The 26,301-nt window shown below is 43.6% G+C and overlaps 1 protein-coding gene across 1 annotated transcript in view; it reads left to right on the top strand.

The window, feature by feature from the left end:
- The first annotated feature begins 538 nt into the window (after positions 1-538).
- Positions 539-26,301, top strand: part of LOC121281886 (nitric oxide synthase, brain-like) — an 88,407-nt gene continuing 62,644 nt past the window's right edge. The window contains exon 1 of the mRNA XM_041195009.1: positions 539-643. The gene's annotated coding sequence lies outside the window, so the exon portion shown is untranslated. The remainder of the gene's footprint in view (positions 644-26,301) is intronic.

Below are 26,301 nucleotides of genomic sequence, written 5' to 3'. Positions count from 1 at the left end.
GTGATAGCTGTGTGTGTGTGTGTCAGATAGCTGTGTGTGTGTGAGATAGCTGTCTGTGTATGAGACAACTGTGTGTGTATGTGTGAGATAGCTGTGTGTGAGCGATAGCTGTGTGTGTGTGCGATAGCTGTGTGTGTGTGAGAGATAGCTATGTGTGTGTGTGAGAAAGCTGTGTGTGTGCATGAGAGATAGCTGTGTGCAGGTGATGGCTATATGCATGAGAAAGCTGTGTGTGTGAGATAGATGCCTGCGTTTGTGAGATAGCTGTGTGTGTGTGAGATGGTTGAGTGTGAGATGGTTGTGATTGTGTGATGGTTCTGTGTTTGGGGGATAGCTGTGTGTGTGTGATGGTGATGTGTGAGATGGCTGAGTGTGATGGTTGTGTGTTTGATAGCTGTGCCTGTGAGATAGCTGCGTCTGAGAGATAGCTGTGTCTGTGAGATAGCAGTGTGTGTGAGATAGCTTTGTGTTTGTGATGGTTGTGGGCACAAATTCCTGATACGTATTTTTGAATATATACAATTTATTTCAGGAGTTATAAAGCACGATTTAACAGTTTAGCTGATGAGGATTTTGAACCGTGCGGCGGGATTGACACCGAGGAGAATTGTTTTGAGACCACAGGACCACTTGCCAGTGTGCGGTAAGAAGATTATCAATAAGCTCCAATAGAGGGGAATATAAACCTACTCGGATCGAGGAGATTGTAAATCTACTTGGATCGAGGAGACTGTAAAGCTACTCAGATCGAGTGGAACAAAAACCGATACGGATCAATGGGATTGTAAACCTACTCGGAATGAGGGGAATATAAACCTAATCGGATCGAGGGGAATATAAACCTACTCAGATCGAGGGGATTGTAAACCTACTCAGGTTGAGGGGAACATAAACCTACTCAGATCGAAGGGAATATAAACCTATTCAGATCGAGGGGATTGTAAATCTACTCAGATCAAGGGGATTGTAAACCTACTCAGGTTGAGGGGAATGTAAACCTACTCAGATCGAGGGGAAAAAATCCTACTCGGATCGAGGGGATTGTAAAACTATTCAGATCAAGGGGTATGCAAACCTACTCAGATCGAAGGGAATATAAACCTACTCCGATCAAGGGGAATGTGAACCTACACGGATCGAGGGGAATGAAAACCTACTCGGATCGAGGGGAATATAAACGTACTCAGATCGAGGGGATTGTAAACCTACGCGGATCGATGGAAATAAAAACCTACTCAGATCGAGGGGAATATAAACCAACTCATTGTGAGGTGAAGGTAACCCTACTCGGATGGAGGGGAATGTATACCTTCTCGGATCAAGGGGAATGAAAACCTACTCAGATCGAGGGGAAGGTAAACCTACTCGGATCGAGGGGATTGTAAACCTGCTCGGATCGAGGGGAATGTAAATCTACTCGGATCAAGGGAATTGCAAACCTACTCAGATCAATGGGATTGTAAACCTACACAGATCGAGGGGATTGTAAACCTACTCAGATCAATGGAAATATAAACCTAATCAGATTGAGGGGAATAGAAACCTACTCGGATAAAGGGGAATATAAACCTACTCAGGTTGAGGGGAATATAAAATTACTCGGATCGAGGCGTTGTAAACCTACCCAGATTGAGGGGATTGTAAACCTACTCAGATCAAACGGATAGTAAACCTACTCAGATCGAGGGGAATATAAACCTGCTCAGGTTGAGGGGAATATAAACCTGCTCAGGTTGAGGGGAATGTAAAGCTACTCGGAATGAGGGGAATATAAACCTATTCATCTTGAGGGGAATATAAACCTACTTGGATCGGGGGGATTGTAAACCTACGCGTATCGACAGACTGTAAACCTGCTCAGGTCGAGGGGAATATAAACCTGCTCGGATTGAGGAGATTGTAAACCTATATGGATTGAGGGGAATATAAATCTATTCGGATCGAGGGAATTGTAATCCTACTCGGATTGAGGGGAATATAAACCTATTCAGATTGAGGGGAATGCAAACCTACTCGGATCGAGGGGATCGTAAACCAATCCGATCGAGGGTAATATAAACCTACTCAGTGTGAGGGGAATTAAAACCTACTCGGATCGAGGTGTTTGTCAACCTACTCGGATCTAGAGGTTTGTCAACGTACTCGGATTAAGGGGAATGTAAACCTACTCAGATCGATGGGAGGGTAAACCTGCTCAGATCGAGGTGAATATAAACCTGATCAGGTTGAGGGGAATATAAAACCACTCGGATCAAGGGGTTTGTAAACATACTCGGATCGAGGGGAATATAAACCAACATGGATTGAGGGGATTTTAAACTTATTCGGATCGAGGGATTGTAAAGCTAGATGGATCGAGGGGATTGAACACCTCCTTGGAATGAGGGATTGTAAATCTACTCAGGTCGAGGGGAATATAAATCTACTCAGATGGAGGAGAATATAAATCTACTCGGATCGAGGGGAATGTAAACCTACTTGGATTGAGGGGATTGTAAATCTACTCAAATCAAGGGGAATTTATATCCATTCATATCGAGGGGAATATATACCTGCTCAGTTTGAGTGGAATGTAAACCTACTCGGATCGAGGGGAATATAAATCTACTCGGATCGAGGGGAATGTAAAACTACTTGGATCGAGATGACTATAAACCTACTTGGATCGAGGGGATTGTGAACCTACTTGGATCGAGGGGAATGTAATCCTACTCAGATCGAGGGGATTGTAAACCTACTCGGATCGAAGGGTATATAAACCAACTCTGATCAAGGGGAATATAAACCTACTGAGATCGAGGGGAATATAAATGTACTCGCATCGAGGGGATTGTAAACCTACTCAGATCGAGGGGAATATGAACCTACTCGGATTGAGGGGAATGAAAACCTACTCGGATCGAGGGGAATATAAACCTACTCGGATCGATGGGAATATAAACCTACTTGGATCGAGATGACTATAAACCTACTTGGATCGAGGTGATTGTAAACCTACTTGGATCAAGGGGAATGTAATCCTATTCAGATTGAGGGGATTGTAAACCTACTCGGATCGAAGGGTATATAAACCAACTCTGATCGAGGGGAATATAAACCTATTCAGATCGAGGGGAATATAAATCTACTCGGATCGAGGGGAATATAAACCTACTCAGATCGAGGGGAATATAAACTTACTTGGATCGAGATGACTATAAACCTACTTGGATCGAGGGGATTGTAAACCTACTTGGATCGAGGCGAATGTAATCCTACTCAGATCGAGGGATTGTAAACCAACTCGGATCGAAGGGTATATAAACTAACTGTGATCAAGGGGAATATAAACGTACTCGCATCGAGAAGATTGTAAACCTACTCAGATCGAGGGGAATATGAACCTACTCGGATTGAGGGGAATGAAAACCTACTCGGATCGAGGGGAATATAAACCTACACGGATCGATGGGAATATAAACCTACTTGGATCGAGATGACTATAAACCTACTTGGATCGAGGGGATTGTAAACCTACTTGGATCAAGGGGAATGTAATCCTATTCAGATCGAGGGGATTGTAAACCTACTCGGATCAAAGGGTATATAAACCAACTGTGATGGAGGGGAATATAAACCTACTCAGATCGAGGGGAATATAAATATACTCGCATTGAGGGGATTGTAAAACTACTCGGATCGAGAGGAATATGAACCTGCTCGGATTGAGGAGAATGAAAACCTACTCGGATCAAGGGGAATATAAACCTACTTGGATCGATGGGAATATAAACCTAATCGGATCGATGGGAATGTAAAGCCAACCAGGTCGAGGGGAATGTAATCCTACTCGGATCGAGGGGAATAAAAACCTAATCAGATCGAGGGGAATAAAAACCTACTTGGATCGAGGGGAATGGAAAAGTACTCGGATCGAGGGGATTGTAAATCTACTCGGATCGAGGGGAATATAAACCTACTCGTATCGAGGGAAATATTAAACTACTCGGATCGAGGGGAATATAAAACTACTCGGATCGCGGGGATAGTAAACCTACTTGGATCGAGGGGACTATAAACCTACTCGGATCGGGGGGATTGTAAACCTACTAAGGTCGAGGGGAATACAAAGCTACTAAGATTGAGGGGATTGTAAACCTACTCAGATCGAGGGCAATATAAACCTACTCAGATCGAGGGGATTGTAAACCTACTCGGATCGATGGGAATGTAAACCTACTCAGATTGAGGGGGATATAAACCTACTCGGATTCAGGGAAACGTAAATCTCCTGGGATCAAGGGGAATATATAGCTACTTGGATCGATGGGATTGTAAACGTACTCGGATTGAGTGTAATATAACCAATCGGATTGAGGGTTTGTAAACCTACTCGGATCGAGGGTATTGTAAACCTACTTCTATTGAGGGGAATGTAATCCTACTTGGATCGAGGGGGTTGTAAACCTACTCAGATCGAAGGGTATATAAACCAACTCTGGTCAAGGGGAATATAAACCTACTCAGATCGAGGGGAATATAAACATACTCACATCGAGGGGATTGTAAACCTACTCGGATCGAGGGGAATATCAACATACTCGGATCGAGGGGAATGAAAACCTACATGGATCGAGGGGAATATAAAGCTACTCGGATCGATGGGAATATAAACCTACTCAGATCGATGGGAATGTAAAGCCAATCAGGTCAATGGAATGTAAACCTACTCAGATCGAGGGGATTGTAAACCTACTAAGGTCGAGGGGAATACAAAGCTACTCAGTTTCAGGGGATTGTAAACCTACTCAGATCGAGGGCAAAATAAACCTACTCAGATCGAGGGGATTGTAAACCTACTCGGATCGATGAGAATATAAAACTCTTGGGATCAAGGGGAATATATAGCTACTTGGATTGAGGGGATTGTAAACGTACTCGGATTGAGTGTAATATAACCTAATCGGATTGAGGGTTTGTAAACCTACTCGGATCAAGGGGATTGTAAACCTACTTGGATTGAGGGGATTGAAAACCTACTCAGATCGAGGAGAATGTAAATCTACTCACATCAAGGAGAGTATAATTCTACTCGGATCGAGGGGACTGTAAACCCACTCAGATCAAGGGAATTTTATACCTACTGAGATCGAGGGGAATGCAAACCTACTCGGATCAAGGGGATTATGAAACTACTCAGATCGAGGGGAATATAAACCTACTTGGATCGAGATGACTATAAACCTACTTGGATCGAGGGGAATGTAAAGCTACTCAGATCGAAGGGTATATAAACCAACTCTGATCGAGGGGAATATTAACCTACTCGGATTGAGGGGAATAAAAACCTACTCAGATCGAGGGGAATGTAAATTTAGTCGGATCAAGGGGAGTATTATTCTACTCGGATCGAAGTTCTGTAAACCCACTCGGATTGAGGGAATTTTATACCTACTGAGATCGAGGGGAATGCAAACGTACACAGATCAAGGGGATTATGAAACTACTCAGATCAAGGGGAATATAAACCTACTTGGATCGAGATGAGTATAAACCTACTTGGATCGAGGGGATTGTAAACCTACTCGGATCGAGGGGAATATAAACCTACTTGGATCGAGGGGAATGTAGTCCTACTCGGATCGAGGGGGTTGTAAACCTACTCAGATCGAAGGGTACATAAACCAACTCTGATCGAGGGGAACATAAACAGACTCAGATCGAGGGGAATATAAACATACTCACATCGAGGGGATTGTAAACCTACTCAGATCGAGGGGAATATAAAGCTACTCGGATCGATGTGAATATAAACCTACTCGGATCGATGGGAATGTAAAGCCAATCAGGTCGAGGCGAATGTAAACCTACTCGCATCAAGGGGAATAGAAGCCTACTTCGATTGAGGGGAATGTAAATATACTCGGATCGAGGGGATTGTAAATCTACTCGGATCGACGGGAATATAAACCTACTCAGATTGAGGGGATTGTAAACCTACTCGGATCGAGGGGAATATAAACCTACTCAGATCGAGGGGATTGTAAACCTACTTCGATCAAGGGGAATGTAATCCTACTCGGATCGATGAGATTGGAAACCTGCTCGGATCGTAGGGTATATAAACCAACTCTGATCAAGGGCAATATAAACCTACTCAGATCGAGGGGTATGAATACCTACTCGGATCGAGGGGAATATAAACCTACTCGGATCGATGGGAATGTAAAGCCAATCAGGTCAAGGAGAATATAAACCTACTCAGATCGATGGGGAATGAAAATCTACTTGGATCGAGGGGAATGTAAATCTGCTTGGAACGAGGGGAACATAAAGCTACTCAGACAGAGGGGATTGTATACCTATTCGGATCAAAAGGATTGTAAATCTACTTGCATCAAGGGAATGTAAACTGACTGGGATCGAGGGGATTGTAAACCCACTCCGATGGAGGGTCTTGTAAACCTACTTGGATCGAGGGGATTGTAAACCTACTCATATCAAAGGGAATGTAAACGCGCTCGGATCAAGGGGATTATAAACCTACTCAGATCGAGGGGATTGTAAACCTACTCATACAGAGGGGATTGTATAACTATTCAGATCAAGAGGATTGTAAATCTACTTGCATTGAGGGAATGTAAACCGACTGGGATCGAGGGGAATGTAAACCTACTCGGATCGAGGGGATTGTAAACCTACTCGAATCGAGGGGATTCTAAACCTACTCGGATCGAGGCGAATATAAACCTACTTGGATCGAGGGGAATATAAACGTACTCAGATCCAGGGGAATATAAACCTACTCAGATCGAGGGGATTGTAAACCTACTTCGATCGAGGGGAATGTAATCCTACTTGGATCAAGAGGATTGTAAATCTACTTGCATCGAGGGAATGTAAACCGACTGGGAGCAAGGGGATTGTGAACCTACTCGGATTGAGGGTCTTGTAAACCTACTCGGACCGAGGGGATTGTAAACCTACTTGGATCAAGGGGATTGTAAAGAAACTCAGATCGAGGGGCTTTTAAACCTACTCAGATCGAGGGTATTGTAAACCAACTTGGATCGTGGGGAACATAAACCTACTTGGATCGAGGGGAATATAAACCTACTTGGATCGAGGAGAATATAAATCTACTTGGATCAAGATGAATATAAATCTACTCGGATCGAGGGGCTTGTTAACCGACTCGGATCGAGGGAATGTAAACCTTCTCAGACCAAGGGGAATATAAAGCTACTCGGATCGAGGGGATTGTAACCCTACTCGGATCAATAGGTTTGAAAATCTATTCAGGTCCAGGGGAATATAAACCTACTCGGGTCGAGGGGATTGTAAACCTACTCGGATCAAGGGGATTTAAAACCTATTCAGGTCGAGGGGAATATAAACCTACTCGGATCTAGGGGATTGTAAACCTACTCGGAACAAGGGGAATATAAACCTACTTGGATCAAGGGGAATATAAACCTACTCGGATCGAGGGGTGTATAAACCTACATGGACTGAGGGGAATATGAACCTACTCGGATGAAGGGGAATATAAACCTACTTGGACCGAGGGAAATATAAAACTTCTCGGATTCAGGGGATTGAAACCTATTCAGGTCGAGGGGAATATGAACCTACTCGGATCAAGGGGAATATAAGCCTACATGGACCGAGGGGTAAATAAAACTTCACGGATTGAGGGGATTGTAAACCCACTCAGATTGAGGGGATTGTAAACCTACTCAGATATAGGGTATATAAACCTATGTGGACCGAGGGGAATATAAAACTCGGATTGAGGGGATTGTAAACCTACTCGGATTGAGGTGATTGTAAACCTACTCAGATCGAGGGGATTTAAAACCTACTCAGGTCGAGGGGAATATAAACCTACTCGGATCGAAGGGAATATAAAACTACTTGGATTGGGGGGATTGTAAACCTACTCTGTTCAAGGGGATTGTAAACCTACTCAGGTCGAGGGGAGTATAAACCTACTCGGATCGAGGGGATTGTAAACCAACTCGGTTTGAGGGGACTGTAAACCCACTCGGATCGAGGGAATTTTATACCTACTGAGATCGAGGGGAATGCAGACCTACACGGATCAAGGGGATTATGAAACTACTCAGATCAAGGGGAATATAAACCTACTCGGATCGAGATGACTATAAAGCTGCTTAGATCGAGGGGAATATAAAGCTACTTGGATCAATGGGAATGTAAAGCCGATCAGGTCGAGGGGAATGTAAACCTACTCAGATCGAGGGGAATAAAAATCTACTTGGATCGAGGGGAATGTAAATGTACTCAGATCAACGGGATTGTAAATCTACTCAGGCAGAGGGGATTGTATACCTACTCGGATCAAGAGGATTGTAAATCTACTTGCATCGAGGGAATGTAAACCGACTTGGATCGAGGTGAATGTAAACCTACTCAGATCGAGGGGATTGTAAACCTACTCGGATTGAGGGTCTTGTAAAGCTACTCAGATCGATGGGATTGTAAAACTACTCAGGTCGAGGGGAATAAAAACCTACTCAGATCGAAGGGATTGTAAACCTACTAGGATCGAGGGGAATATAAAACTACTTGGATCGAGGGGAATACAAACCTACTTGGATCGAGATGAATATAAGTCTACTTGGATCGAGATGAATATAAATCTACTCGGATCGAGAGGCTTGTTAACCTACTCAGATCGAGGGAATGTAAACCTTCTCAGATCGAGGGGAATATAAACCTACTCGGATCGAGGGGATTGTAAACCTACTCAGATCGAGGGGATTTAAAATCTATTCAGGTCGAGGAGAATGTAAACCTACTCGGATTGAGGGGAATATAAACCTACTCGGACGAGGGGATTGTAAACCTACTTGGATCGAGGGGATTGAAAACCTATTCAGGTTGAGGGGAATATAAACCTACTCAGATAGACGGGATTGCAAACCTACTCGGATCGAGGGGAATATAAACCTACTCGGATCGAGTGGTGCATAAAACTACGTGGACCGAGGGGAATATGAACCTAGTCGGATCAAGGGGAATATAAACCTACTCAGATCGAGAAGAATGTAAATCTATTCGGATCAAGGGGAGTATAATTCTACTCAGATTGAAGGGACTGTAAACCCACTCGAATCGAGGGAATTTTATACCCACTGAGATCGAGGGGAATGCAAACCTACACGGATCAAGGGGATTATGAAACTACTCAGATCGAGGGGAATATAAACCTACTTGGATCGAGATGACTATAAACCTACTTGGATCGAGGGGATTGTAAGCCTACTTGGATTGAGGGGAATGTAATCCGACTCGGATCGAGGGGATTGTAAACCTACTTGGATCGAAGTGTATATAAACCAACTCTGATCGAGGGGAATATAAACCTACTCAGATCGAGGGGAATATAAATGTACTCACATCGAGGGATTGTAAACCTACTCGGATCGAGGGGAATATGAACATACATGGATCAAGGGGAATGAATACCTACTCAGGTCGAGGGGATTATAAACCTACTCCGATCGATGGAAATGTGATGCCAATCAGGTCATGGAGAATATAAACCTTCTCGGATCGAGGGGAACAAAAACCTACTCAGATCAAGGTGAATATAAACCTACTCGGATCGAGGGGAATATAAACGCACTCAGATCAAGGGGAATATAAATCTACTCAGATCGAGGGGATTGTAAACCTACTCAGACAGAGGGGATTGTATACCTATTCGGATGAAGAGGATTGTAAATCTACTTGCATCGAGGGAATGTAAACCGACTGGGATCGAGGGGATTGTAAACCTACTCAGATTGAGGGTCTTGTAAACCTACTCGGATCGAGGGGATTGTAAACCTCCTCATATCGAGGGGATTGTAAACCCACTCAGATCAAGGGGATTGTAAAGCTACTCAGTTCGAGGGGATTGTAAACCTACTCTGATCGAGAGGATTGTAAACCTACTTGGATTGAGGGGAATATAAACCTACTTGTATCGAGGGGAATATAAACCTACTTGGATCGAAATGAATATAAATCTACTTGGATCGAGATGAATATAAGTCTACTCGGATCAAGGGGCTTGTTAACCTACTCGGATCGAGGGGATGTAAACCTTCTCAGATCGAGGGGAATATAAACCTACTCGGATCGAGGGGATTGTAAACCTACTCGGATCGAGGGGATTGTAAACCTACTCGGATCGAGGGGATTTAAAATCTATTCAGGTCGAGAGGAATATAAACCTACTCAGATTGAGGGGAATATAAACTTACGCGGACGAGGGGATTGTAAACCTACTCGGATCGAGGGGATTGAAAACATATTCAGGTTGAGGGGAATATAAACCTACTCGGATCGAGGGGATTGTAAACCTACTTGGATTGAGGGTCTTGTAAACCTACTCGGAACGAGGGGATTGTAAACACACACATATCGAGGGGAATGTAAACCCACTCGGATCAAGAGGACTGTAAAGCTACTCAGATCGAGGGGATTGTAAAACTACTCAGGTCGAGGGGAATATAAGCCTACTCGGATCGAGGGGATTGTAAACCTACTTGGATCGAGGGGAATATAAACCTACTTGGATTGAAATGAATATAAATCTACTTGGATCGAGATGAATATAAGTCTACTCGGATCAAGGGGATTGTAAACCTACTCAGATCAAGGGGATTGTAAACCTACTCGGATCGAGGGGATTTAAAATCTATTCAGGTCAAGGGGAATATAAACCTACTCGGATCGAGGGGAATATAAACCTACTCGGATGAGGGGGTTGTAAACCTACTCGGATCGAGGGGATTGAAAACATATTCAGGTTGAGGGGAATATAAACCTACTTGGATCGAGGGGATTGTAAACCTACTTGGATCGAGGGGATTGTAAACCTACTTGGATTGAGGGTCTTGTAAACCTACTCGGATCGAGGGGATTGTAAACCCACACATATCGAGGGGAATGTAAACCCACTCGGATCAAGGGGATTGTAAAGCTACTCAGCTCGAGGGGAGTGTAAAACTACTCAGGTCGAGGGGAATATAAACCTACTCGGATTGAGGGGAATGAATCTACTCGGGTCAAGGGGAATGAAAAGCTACGCGGATCGAGGGGAATATAAACCTACTCGGATCAAGTGGATTGTAAACCTACTCGGATCGAGGGGAATGTAAACCTACTCAGATCGAGGGGAATGTATTCTTATTCGGATCAAGGGCAATATAATTCTACTTGAATCGAGGGGAATATAAACTTACTCTGATCGAAAGGATTGTAAACCTACTTGGATTGAGGGTCTTGTAAACCTACTCGGATTGAGGGGATTGTAAACCCATACATATTGAGGGGAATGTAAACCCACTCAGATCAAGGGGATTGTAAAGCTACTCAGATCGAGGGGATTGTAAAACTACTCAGGTCGAGGGGAATATAAGCCTACTCGGATCGAGGGGATTGTAAACCTACTTGGATCAAGGCGAATATAAACCTACTTGTATCGAGGGGAATATAAACCCACTTGGATCAAAATGAATATAAATCTACTTGGATCGAGATGAATATAAGTCTACTCGGATCGAGGGGCTTGTTAACCTACTCGGATCGAGGGAATGTAAACATTCCCAGATCGAGGGGAATATAAACCTACTCGGATTGAGGGGATTGTAAACCTACTCGGATCGAGGGGATTGAAAACCTATTCAGGTCGAGGGGAATATAAACCTACTCGGATCAAGGGGAGTATAAACCTACGTGGTCCGAGGGGAATATAAACCTTCTCGGATTGAGGGGATTGTAAATCTACTCAGGTCGAGGGGAATATAAACCTACTCGGATCAAGGGGAATATAAACCTACTCAGATTGAGTGGTTGTAAACCTACTCTGATCGAGGGGATTGTAAACCTACTCAGGTCGAGTGGAATATAAACCAACTCAGATCGAGGGGAATATAAACCTACTCGGATCGAGGGAAATAAAAACCTACTTGGATCAAGGGGAAACTAAGTGTACTCGGATCGAGAGGATTATAAATCTACTCGTATCGTGGGGATTATAAACCTACTCGTATCAAGGGTAATATTAAACTACTCGGATCAAGGGGGATATACACCTACTCGGATCGCGGGGATAGTAAACCTACTCAGATCGAGGGGAATATGTACCTACTCTGATCGAGGGGTATATAAACCTACTCAGATCGATGGGATTGTAAACCTACCACGATCAAGGGGAATACAAAGCTACTCGGATTAAGGGGATTGTAAACCTACTCGAATCGAGGGCAATATAAACCTACTCAGATTGAGGGGATTGTAAACCTACTCGGATCGATGGGAATGTAAACCTACTCAGGTTGAGGGGAATATAAACATACTCAGATTGAGGGGAATGTAAACCTCCTAGGATCAAAGGGAATATATAGCTACTTGGATCGAGGGGATTGTGAACGTACTCGGATTGAGGGTAATATAACCTACTCAGATCGAGGGGATTGTACACCTACTCATATCAGGAGGAATGTAAACATACTCGGATCGAGGGGATTGTAAACCTACTCTGATCGAGGGGAATGTAAACCTACTCAGGTCAAGGGGAATATAAACCTACTCGGATCGAGGGTAATATAAACCTACTTGGATCGAGGGGAATATAAACCTTCTTGGATTACGGGGAGTATAAACCAGCTCGGATTGAGGGGAATATAAATCTACTTGGATCGAGATGAATATAAATCTGCTCAGATCGAGGGGCTTGTTAACCTACTCGGATCAAGGGAATGTATACCTTCTCAGATCGAGGGGAACATAAACCTACTCGGATTGAGGGGATTGTAAAGCTACACGGATTGAGTGGATTATAAATCTACTTGGATCGAGATGAATATAAATCTACTTGGATCGAGATGAATATAAATATACTCGGATCGAGGGGCTTGTTAACCTACTCGGATCGAGGGAATGTAAACATTCTCAGAACGAGATGAATATAAACCTACTCGGATCGAGGGAATTGTAAAGCCACCCGGATCGAGGGAATGTAAACCTACTCAGGACAAGGGGAATATAAACCTACTCGGATCGAGGGGAATGTAAATCTCCTTGGAACGAGGGGAACATAAAGCTACTCAGATCGAGGGGATTGTAAACCTACTCAGATCGAGGGTAATATAACCTACTCAGATTGAGAGGAATATAAACCTACTCGGATCAAGGGGATTGTATACCTACTCAGATTGATGGGAATATAAACCTACTCAGGTCGAGGGGAATATAAACCTACTCGGATTGAGGGGATTGTAAACCTACTCGGATCGAGGGGAATATAAACCTACTCAGATCGAGGGGATTGTAAACCTACTTCGATCAAGGGGAATGTAATCCTACTCGGATCGATGAGATTGGAAACCTGCTCGGATCGTAGGGTATATAAACCAACTCTGATCAAGGGCAATATAAACCTACTCAGATCGAGGGGTATGAATACCTACTCGGATCGAGGGGAATATAAACCTACTCGGATCGATGGGAATGTAAAGCCAATCAGGTCAAGGAGAATATAAACCTACTCAGATCGATGGGGAATGAAAATCTACTTGGATCGAGGGGAATGTAAATCTGCTTGGAACGAGGGGAACATAAAGCTACTCAGACAGAGGGGATTGTATACCTATTCGGATCAAAAGGATTGTAAATCTACTTGCATCAAGGGAATGTAAACTGACTGGGATCGAGGGGATTGTAAACCCACTCCGATGGAGGGTCTTGTAAACCTACTTGGATCGAGGGGATTGTAAACCTACTCATATCAAAGGGAATGTAAACGCGCTCGGATCAAGGGGATTATAAACCTACTCAGATCGAGGGGATTGTAAACCTACTCATACAGAGGGGATTGTATAACTATTCAGATCAAGAGGATTGTAAATCTACTTGCATTGAGGGAATGTAAACCGACTGGGATCGAGGGGAATGTAAACCTACTCGGATCGAGGGGATTGTAAACCTACTCGAATCGAGGGGATTCTAAACCTACTCGGATCGAGGCGAATATAAACCTACTTGGATCGAGGGGAATATAAACGTACTCAGATCCAGGGGAATATAAACCTACTCAGATCGAGGGGATTGTAAACCTACTTCGATCGAGGGGAATGTAATCCTACTTGGATCAAGAGGATTGTAAATCTACTTGCATCGAGGGAATGTAAACCGACTGGGAGCAAGGGGATTGTGAACCTACTCGGATTGAGGGTCTTGTAAACCTACTCGGACCGAGGGGATTGTAAACCTACTTGGATCAAGGGGATTGTAAAGAAACTCAGATCGAGGGGCTTTTAAACCTACTCAGATCGAGGGTATTGTAAACCAACTTGGATCGTGGGGAACATAAACCTACTTGGATCGAGGGGAATATAAACCTACTTGGATCGAGGAGAATATAAATCTACTTGGATCAAGATGAATATAAATCTACTCGGATCGAGGGGCTTGTTAACCGACTCGGATCGAGGGAATGTAAACCTTCTCAGACCAAGGGGAATATAAAGCTACTCGGATCGAGGGGATTGTAACCCTACTCGGATCAATAGGTTTGAAAATCTATTCAGGTCCAGGGGAATATAAACCTACTCGGGTCGAGGGGATTGTAAACCTACTCGGATCAAGGGGATTTAAAACCTATTCAGGTCGAGGGGAATATAAACCTACTCGGATCTAGGGGATTGTAAACCTACTCGGAACAAGGGGAATATAAACCTACTTGGATCAAGGGGAATATAAACCTACTCGGATCGAGGGGTGTATAAACCTACATGGACTGAGGGGAATATGAACCTACTCGGATGAAGGGGAATATAAACCTACTTGGACCGAGGGAAATATAAAACTTCTCGGATTCAGGGGATTGAAACCTATTCAGGTCGAGGGGAATATGAACCTACTCGGATCAAGGGGAATATAAGCCTACATGGACCGAGGGGTAAATAAAACTTCACGGATTGAGGGGATTGTAAACCCACTCAGATTGAGGGGATTGTAAACCTACTCAGATATAGGGTATATAAACCTATGTGGACCGAGGGGAATATAAAACTCGGATTGAGGGGATTGTAAACCTACTCGGATTGAGGTGATTGTAAACCTACTCAGATCGAGGGGATTTAAAACCTACTCAGGTCGAGGGGAATATAAACCTACTCGGATCGAAGGGAATATAAAACTACTTGGATTGGGGGGATTGTAAACCTACTCTGTTCAAGGGGATTGTAAACCTACTCAGGTCGAGGGGAGTATAAACCTACTCGGATCGAGGGGATTGTAAACCAACTCGGTTTGAGGGGACTGTAAACCCACTCGGATCGAGGGAATTTTATACCTACTGAGATCGAGGGGAATGCAGACCTACACGGATCAAGGGGATTATGAAACTACTCAGATCAAGGGGAATATAAACCTACTCGGATCGAGATGACTATAAAGCTGCTTAGATCGAGGGGAATATAAAGCTACTTGGATCAATGGGAATGTAAAGCCGATCAGGTCGAGGGGAATGTAAACCTACTCAGATCGAGGGGAATAAAAATCTACTTGGATCGAGGGGAATGTAAATGTACTCAGATCAACGGGATTGTAAATCTACTCAGGCAGAGGGGATTGTATACCTACTCGGATCAAGAGGATTGTAAATCTACTTGCATCGAGGGAATGTAAACCGACTTGGATCGAGGTGAATGTAAACCTACTCAGATCGAGGGGATTGTAAACCTACTCGGATTGAGGGTCTTGTAAAGCTACTCAGATCGATGGGATTGTAAAACTACTCAGGTCGAGGGGAATAAAAACCTACTCAGATCGAAGGGATTGTAAACCTACTAGGATCGAGGGGAATATAAAACTACTTGGATCGAGGGGAATACAAACCTACTTGGATCGAGATGAATATAAGTCTACTTGGATCGAGATGAATATAAATCTACTCGGATCGAGAGGCTTGTTAACCTACTCAGATCGAGGGAATGTAAACCTTCTCAGATCGAGGGGAATATAAACCTACTCGGATCGAGGGGATTGTAAACCTACTCAGATCGAGGGGATTTAAAATCTATTCAGGTCGAGGAGAATGTAAACCTACTCGGATTGAGGGGAATATAAACCTACTCGGACGAGGGGATTGTAAACCTACTTGGATCGAGGGGATTGAAAACCTATTCAGGTTGAGGGGAATATAAACCTACTCAGATAGACGGGATTGCAAACCTACTCGGATCGAGGGGAATATAAACCTACTCGGATCGAGTGGTGCATAAAACTACGTGGACCGAGGGGAATATGAACCTAGTCGGATCAAGGGGAATATAAACCTACTCAGATCGAGAAGAATGTAAATCTATTCGGATCAAGGGGAGTATAATTCTACTCAGATTGAAGGGACTGTAAACCCACTCGAATCGAGGGAATTTTATACCCACTGAGATCGAGGGGAATGCAAACCTACACGGATCAAGGGGATTATGAAACTACTCAGATCGAGGGGAATATAAACCTACTTGGATCGAGATGACTATAAACCTACTTGGATCGAGGGGATTGTAAGCCTACTTGGATTGAGGGGAATGTAATCCGACTCGGATCGAGGGGATTGTAAACCTACTTGGATCGAAGTGTATATAAACCAACTCTGATCGAGGGGAATATAAACCTACTCAGATCGAGGGGAATATAAATGTACTCACATCGAGGGATTGTAAACCTACTCGGATCGAGGGGAATATGAACATACATGGATCAAGGGGAATGAATACCTACTCAGGTCGAGGGGATTATAAACCTACTCCGATCGATGGAAATGTGATGCCAATCAGGTCATGGAGAATATAAACCTTCTCGGATCGAGGGGAACAAAAACCTACTCAGATCAAGGTGAATATAAACCTACTCGGATCGAGGGGAATATAAACGCACTCAGATCAAGGGGAATATAAATCTACTCAGATCGAGGGGATTGTAAACCTACTCAGACAGAGGGGATTGTATACCTATTCGGATGAAGAGGATTGTAAATCTACTTGCATCGAGGGAATGTAAACCGACTGGGATCGAGGGGATTGTAAACCTACTCAGATTGAGGGTCTTGTAAACCTACTCGGATCGAGGGGATTGTAAACCTCCTCATATCGAGGGGATTGTAAACCCACTCAGATCAAGGGGATTGTAAAGCTACTCAGTTCGAGGGGATTGTAAACCTACTCTGATCGAGAGGATTGTAAACCTACTTGGATTGAGGGGAATATAAACCTACTTGTATCGAGGGGAATATAAACCTACTTGGATCGAAATGAATATAAATCTACTTGGATCGAGATGAATATAAGTCTACTCGGATCAAGGGGCTTGTTAACCTACTCGGATCGAGGGGATGTAAACCTTCTCAGATCGAGGGGAATATAAACCTACTCGGATCGAGGGGATTGTAAACCTACTCGGATCGAGGGGATTGTAAACCTACTCGGATCGAGGGGATTTAAAATCTATTCAGGTCGAGAGGAATATAAACCTACTCAGATTGAGGGGAATATAAACTTACGCGGACGAGGGGATTGTAAACCTACTCGGATCGAGGGGATTGAAAACATATTCAGGTTGAGGGGAATATAAACCTACTCGGATCGAGGGGATTGTAAACCTACTTGGATTGAGGGTCTTGTAAACCTACTCGGAACGAGGGGATTGTAAACACACACATATCGAGGGGAATGTAAACCCACTCGGATCAAGAGGACTGTAAAGCTACTCAGATCGAGGGGATTGTAAAACTACTCAGGTCGAGGGGAATATAAGCCTACTCGGATCGAGGGGATTGTAAACCTACTTGGATCGAGGGGAATATAAACCTACTTGGATTGAAATGAATATAAATCTACTTGGATCGAGATGAATATAAGTCTACTCGGATCAAGGGGATTGTAAACCTACTCAGATCAAGGGGATTGTAAACCTACTCGGATCGAGGGGATTTAAAATCTATTCAGGTCAAGGGGAATATAAACCTACTCGGATCGAGGGGAATATAAACCTACTCGGATGAGGGGGTTGTAAACCTACTCGGATCGAGGGGATTGAAAACATATTCAGGTTGAGGGGAATATAAACCTACTTGGATCGAGGGGATTGTAAACCTACTTGGATCGAGGGGATTGTAAACCTACTTGGATTGAGGGTCTTGTAAACCTACTCGGATCGAGGGGATTGTAAACCCACACATATCGAGGGGAATGTAAACCCACTCGGATCAAGGGGATTGTAAAGCTACTCAGCTCGAGGGGAGTGTAAAACTACTCAGGTCGAGGGGAATATAAACCTACTCGGATTGAGGGGAATGAATCTACTCGGGTCAAGGGGAATGAAAAGCTACGCGGATCGAGGGGAATATAAACCTACTCGGATCAAGTGGATTGTAAACCTACTCGGATCGAGGGGAATGTAAACCTACTCAGATCGAGGGGAATGTATTCTTATTCGGATCAAGGGCAATATAATTCTACTTGAATCGAGGGGAATATAAACTTACTCTGATCGAAAGGATTGTAAACCTACTTGGATTGAGGGTCTTGTAAACCTACTCGGATTGAGGGGATTGTAAACCCATACATATTGAGGGGAATGTAAACCCACTCAGATCAAGGGGATTGTAAAGCTACTCAGATCGAGGGGATTGTAAAACTACTCAGGTCGAGGGGAATATAAGCCTACTCGGATCGAGGGGATTGTAAACCTACTTGGATCAAGGCGAATATAAACCTACTTGTATCGAGGGGAATATAAACCCACTTGGATCAAAATGAATATAAATCTACTTGGATCGAGATGAATATAAGTCTACTTGGATCGAGGGGCTTGTTAACCTACTCGGATCGAGGGAATGTAAACATTCCCAGATCGAGGGGAATATAAACCTACTCGGATTGAGGGGATTGTAAACCTACTCGGATCGAGGGGATTGAAAACCTATTCAGGTCGAGGGGAATATAAACCTACTCGGATCAAGGGGAGTATAAACCTACGTGGTCCGAGGGGAATATAAACCTTCTCGGATTGAGGGGATTGTAAATCTACTCAGGTCGAGGGGAATATAAACCTACTCGGATCAAGGGGAATATAAACCTACTCAGATTGAGTGGTTGTAAACCTACTCTGATCGAGGGGATTGTAAACCTACTCAGGTCGAGTGGAATATAAACCAACTCAGATCGAGGGGAATATAAACCTACTCGGATCGAGGGAAATAAAAACCTACTTGGATCAAGGGGAAACTAAGTGTACTCGGATCGAGAGGATTATAAATCTACTCGTATCGTGGGGATTATAAACCTACTCGTATCAAGGGTAATATTAAACTACTCGGATCAAGGGGGATATACACCTACTCGGATCGCGGGGATAGTAAACCTACTCAGATCGAGGGGAATATGTACCTACTCTGATCGAGGGGTATATAAACCTACTCAGATCGATGGGATTGTAAACCTACCACGATCAAGGGGAATACAAAGCTACTCGGATTAAGGGGATTGTAAACCTACTCGAATCGAGGGCAATATAAACCTACTCAGATTGAGGGGATTGTAAACCTACTCGGATCGATGGGAATGTAAACCTACTCAGGTTGAGGGGAATATAAACATACTCAGATTGAGGGGAATGTAAACCTCCTAGGATCAAAGGGAATATATAGCTACTTGGATCGAGGGGATTGTGAACGTACTCGGATTGAGGGTAATATAACCTACTCAGATCGAGGGGATTGTACACCTACTCATATCAGGAGGAATGTAAACATACTCGGATCGAGGGGATTGTAAACCTACTCTGATCGAGGGGAATGTAAACCTACTCAGGTCAAGGGGAATATAAACCTACTCGGATCGAGGGTAATATAAACCTACTTGGATCGAGGGGAATATAAACCTTCTTGGATTACGGGGAGTATAAACCAGCTCGGATTGAGGGGAATATAAATCTACTTGGATCGAGATGAATATAAATCTGCTCAGATCGAGGGGCTTGTTAACCTACTCGGATCAAGGGAATGTATACCTTCTCAGATCGAGGGGAACATAAACCTACTCGGATTGAGGGGATTGTAAAGCTACTCGGATTGAGTGGATTATAAATCTACTTGGATCGAGATGAATATAAATCTACTTGGATCGAGATGAATATAAATATACTCGGATCGAGGGGCTTGTTAACCTACTCGGATCGAGGGAATGTAAACATTCTCAGAACGAGATGAATATAAACCTTCTCGGATCGAGGGAATTGTAAAGCCACCCGGATCGAGGGAATGTAAACCTACTCAGGACAAGGGGAATATAAACCTACTCGGATCGAGGGGAATGTAAATCTCCTTGGAACGAGGGGAACATAAAGCTACTCAGATCGAGGGGATTGTAAACCTACTCAGATCGAGGGTAATATAACCTACTCAGATTGAGAGGAATATAAACCTACTCGGATCAAGGGGATTGTATACCTACTCAGATTGATGGGAATATAAACCTACTCAGGTCGAGGGGAATATAAACCTACTCGGATTGAGGGGATGGTAACCATACTCGGATCGATGGGAATGTAAACCTACTCAGGTCGAGGGGAATATATAACTACTCGGATCGAGTGGATTGTAAACCTACTTGGATTGAGGGGAATATAAACCTACTTGTATCGAGGGGAATATAAACCTACTTGGATCGAGATGAATATAAGTCTACTCGGATCGAGGGGCTTGTTAACCTACTCGGATCGAGGGAATGTAAACCTTCTCAGATCTAGGGGAATATAAACCTACTCGGATTGAGGGGATTGTAAACCTACTCGGATCGAGGGGATTGAAATCCTATTCAGGTCGAGGGGAATATAAACCTACTCGGATCAAGGGGAGTATAAACCTACGTGGACCGAGGGGAACATAAACCTTCTCAGATTGAGGGGATTGTAAACCTACTCTGATTGAGGGGATTGTAAACCTACTCAGGGCCAGGGGAATATAAACCAATTCAGATCGAGGGGAATATAAACCTACTTGGATCGAGGGGAATATAAACCTACTTGGATCGAGGGGAACATAAACCTACTCGGATTGAGGGGATTGTAAACCTACTCAGACTGAGGGGATTGAAAACCTCCTTGGATCGAGGGGAATATAAACCTAGTTGAATCAAAGGGAACATAAACCCACTCTGATCGTGGTGATTGTAAACCTACTCGGATCGAGGGGAATGTAAACCTCTTTGGATCGAGGGGAATACAAAGCTACTTGGATCGAGAGGATTGTAAACCAACTCGGATTGAGGGTAATATAAACCTACTCAGATCGATGGGAATGTAAACCTACTCAGGTCGAGGGGAACATAAACCTACTCGGATTGAGGGCAACATAAACCTCCTGGAATCAAAGGGTTCATAAAGCTACTTGGATCGAGGGGATTGTAAACGTACACGGATTGAGGATAATATAACATACTCGGATCGAGGGGAATATAAAACTATTCAGACGGAGGGGATTGTAAACGTACTCGGATCGATGGGAATGAAAAGCTACTCGGATCAAGGGGAATGTAAACCTACTCAGATCGAGGGGATTGTAAAACTACTCGGATCGAGGGGAGTATAAACCTCCGTGGACCGAGGGGAATATAAATCTACTCGGATCAAGGGGAGTATAAACCTATGTGGACCAAGGGGAATATAAATCTACTCGGATTGAGGGGATTGTAAACCTACTCAGGTCGAGGGGAATATAAACCAACTCAGATCGAGGGGAGTATAAACCTACTTGGATCGAGAGGAATATAAACCTACTTGGATCGAGGAGAACATAAACCTATTCAGATTGAGAGGATTGTAAACCTACTCAGATCGAGGGGATTGAAAACTTTCTCGGATCGAGGGGAATATAAAACTATTCGAATTTAAGGGAATATAAACCTACTCTGATCGAGGGGAATATGAAACTGCTTGGATCGAGGGGAATGAAAAGCTACTCGGATCAAGGGGATTATGAAACTACTCAGATCGAGGGGAACATAAACCTACTTGGATCGAGATGACTATAAACCTACTTGGATCGAGGGGATTGTAAACCTCCTTGGATCGAGGGAAATGTAATCCTACTCGGATCGAGGGTATTGTAAACCTACTCGGATTGAAAGATATATAAACCAACTCTGATCAAGGGGAATATAAACCTACTCAGATCAAGGGGAATATAAGTGTACTCGCATCGAGGGGATTGTAAACCTACTCGGATCGAGGGGAATATGAACCTACTTGGATTGAGGGGAATGAATACATACTCGGGTCGAGGGGAATATAAACCTACTCGGATCAAGGGGAATGAAAACCTACTTGGATCGAGGAGAATGTAAACGTACTCTGATTGAGGGGAATGTAAACCTACTTGGATCGAGGGGAATAAAAACGTACTCATATCGAGGGGAATGTAAATCTACTCAGATCAAGGGGAGTATAAACCTACTTGGATCGAGGGGATTGAAAACCTCCTCGGATTGAGGGGTATTTAACCTATTCAGATCGAAGGGAATATAAACCTACTCTGATGGAGGGGAATGAATCTACTCGGGTCGAGGGGAATGAAAAGCTACGTGGATCGAGGGGAATATAAACTTACTCGGATCAAGTGGATTGTAAACCTACTCGGATCGAGGGGAATGTAAGCCTACAGAGTGTGAGGGGAATGTAAACCTACTCGGATCGAGGGGAATGTATTCTTATTCGGATCAAGGGCAATATAATTCTACTTGGATCGAGGGGAATATAAACCTACTCGGATTGAGGGGATTGTAAACCTACTTGGATTGAGGGGAATATTATCGTACTCGGATCGAGGGGAATATAAAAATACTCGGATCGAGGGTAATATAAACCTTCTCAGATCAAGGGGATTGTAAACCTATGCGGATCGCTGGGAATGTAAACCTACTCAGGTCGAGGGTAATATAAACCTACTCGGATTGAGGGGAACGTAAACCTCCTGGGAACAAGGGAAATATAAAGCTACTTGGATCGAGGAGATTGTAAATGTACTCGGATTGAGGGTAATATAACCTACTCAGATCGAGGGGAATTTAAACCTACTCGGACCGAGGGGATTGTAAACCTACTCGGATCGATGGGAATATAAACCTACAGAGTGTGAGGGGAATGTAAACCTACTCGGATCGAGGGGAATGTATTCTTATTCGGATCAAAGGGGATATAATTCTACTTGGATCGAGGGGAATATAAACCTACTCGGATTAAGGGGATTGTAAACCTACTCGGATCGAGCGGATTGAAAACCACCTTGGATCGAAGGGAATATAAACCTACTCTGATCGAGGGGAATATGAACATACTCGGATTGAGGGGAACGAAAATCTACTCTGATCGAGGGGAATAAACCTACTCGGATCGAGTGGATTGTAAACCTACTCAGATCAAGGGTAATATAAACGTTCTCAGATCAAGGGGATTGTAAACCTATGCGGATTGATGGGAATGTAAACCTACTCAGGTCGAGGGGAATATGAACCTACTCATTAAGGGGAACGTAAACCTCCTGGGATCAAGGGGAATATGGATCGAGGGGATTGTAAACGTACTCGGATTGAGTGTAATATAACCTACTCGGATCGAGGGGAATATAAACCTACTCGGATCGATGGGAACATAACCTACTCAGTGTGAGGGGAATGTAAATCTACTCAGATCGAGGGGAATGTATACTTATTCGGATCAAGGGGAATATAATTCTACTTGGATCGAGGGGAACCTACTCGGATTGAGGAGATTGTAAACCTACTCAGATCGAGGGGATTGAAAACCACCTCGGATCGAGGGGAATATAAACCTATTCGGATCGAAGAGAATATGAACCTACTTGGATCGAGGGGAATGAAACCCTACTCGGATCGAGGGGAATATAAACCTACTCAGATCGAGGGGATTGTAAACCTACTCAGATCGAGGGGAACGTAAACCTACTCGGATTGAGGGGATTGTAAATCTTCTCGGATCGAGGGGATTGTAAACCTACTCGGGTTGAGGGGATTGTAAACTTACTCAAATCGAGGGGAATATAAACATACTCAGATTAAGGGGAATATAAACCTACTCAGATCGAGGGGATTGTGAACCTACTCAGATCGAGGGGAACGTAAACCTACTCGGATTGAGGGGATTGTAAATCTTCTCGGATCGAGGGGATTGTAAACCTACTCGGGTTGAGGGGATTGTAAACTTACTCAAATCGAGGGGAATATAAACATACTCGGATTAAGGGGAATATAAACCTACTCAGATCGAGGGGATTGTAAACCTGCTCGAATTGAGGGGATTGTAGACCTGCTTGGATCGAGGGGATTGTAAACCTATTCGGATCAAGAGGATTGTAAACCTACTTGCATCGAAGGGAATGTAAACCAACTGGGATCTAGAGGAATGTAAACCTACTCGCATCGAGAGTATAGTAAACCTACTCGGATTGAGGGGAATATAAACCTGCTCAGGTTGACGGGAATGTAAAACTACTCGGATTGAGGGGAATAGAAACCTATTCAGATTGTGGGGAATATAAACCTACTTGGATTGAGGGGATTGTAAACCTAGTCGGATCCAGGGTGTTGTAAACCTACTCAGATTGAGAGGAACATAAACCTCATCGTATCGATGGACTGTAAACCTACTCAGATCGAGGAAAATATAAACGAGATTATAAACGTACATGGATCGAGGGGAAAATAAACCTATTCAGATTGAGGGGAATGTAAACCTACTCAGATCTAGGGGGATGTAAACCTACTCAGATCGAGGGGAATGTAAACCTACTCGGATTGAGGGGATTGTAAATCTTCTCGGATCGAGGGAATCGTAAACCTACTTGGATCGAGAGGTTTGTAAACCTACTCGGATCTAGGGTATTGTAAACCTACTTGGATCGGAAGGATTGTATACCTACGCGGATCAAGGGAATTTTAAACCTACTCTGATCGAGGGGAATGTAAACCTACTCGGATCGATGGGAATATAAACTTACTCAGATTGAGAGGAATATACACCTACTTGAATCAAGGGGATTGTAAAACTTCTCGGATCGAGGGCATGGTAAACCTACTCAGATCTAGAGGAATATAAACCTACTCGGATCGAGGGGATTATAAACCGACTCGGATTGAGGGGAGTATAAACCTACTCGGATCGAGGGGATTGTAAACCTACTCGGATCGAGGGGAATGTAAACCTACTCGGATTGAGAGGAATATAAACCTACTCGGATCGAGGGGAATGTAAACCTACTCATATTCAGGGCAATATAAACCTACTCAGGTCGAGGGAAATATAAACCTACTCAGATCGAGGGGATTGTAAAACTACTCAGGTCGAGGGGAATATAAACCTACTTGAATCCAGGGGATTGTAAACCTACTCGGATTGAGGGGAATATAAACTTATTTGGTTCGAGGGGATTGTAAACCTACTCAGATCAAGTGAAACGTAAACCGACTCGGATAGAGGGGATTGTAAACCTACTCGGATTGAGGGGATTGTAAACCTACTTTGATCGAAGGGAGCGTAAACCTACTCAAATCGACTGGTTTGTCAACCTACTCGAATTGAGTGAATTGTACACCTAATCGGATCGAGGGGATTGTATACCTACTTATATGATGGGATTATGAACCTACGCAGATCGAGGGGAATATAAACCTACTGAGACCATTAGTTCTGATGAAGAGTCATATGGACTCAAAATGTTAACTCCTCTTCTCTCACCACAGATGCTGTCAGACTTGCTAAGTTTTTCCAGCTATTTTTGTTTTTGTTTCAGGTTTCCAGCATCCACAGTATTTTGCTTTTATGTATGGTTAATAAACCTTCACAGATCGAGAGGAATAGAAACCTACTCAGGTCAAGGGGCATATGAACCTGCTCAGATGAAGGGGAATATTAACCTACACAGGTTTATAATAGGTTAACAAAGTGTGCTTTTGTGGTGATGGGTTTGGATTGTGGAGCGATTTGGTTGGTAGCAGGCTGTAATGTAGCTGCTTTGTGATTTGAAGTGAGGACATGGTTTGAGACGGGGAGGGGGTATATGTGGAAGGATTTGGGTTGAGTCGGGTTTTTGGGATCCAGGCGCGATTTGCAATGGGGAAGAGTTTGGAGTGAAGTGGTGTTTGGGTTGAGGTGGAGTATGATATGGGGTGGGGTTTGGGTTGGAGGCGGAGTTTGATATGGGGCGGTGTTTGGGTTGGAGGCGGA

This window comes from Carcharodon carcharias, chromosome 9 (genome assembly GCF_017639515.1).
Source record: "Carcharodon carcharias isolate sCarCar2 chromosome 9, sCarCar2.pri, whole genome shotgun sequence".
Lineage (NCBI taxonomy): Eukaryota > Metazoa > Chordata > Chondrichthyes > Lamniformes > Lamnidae > Carcharodon > Carcharodon carcharias.
This window is presented reverse-complemented; position numbering and strand designations above follow the sequence as displayed.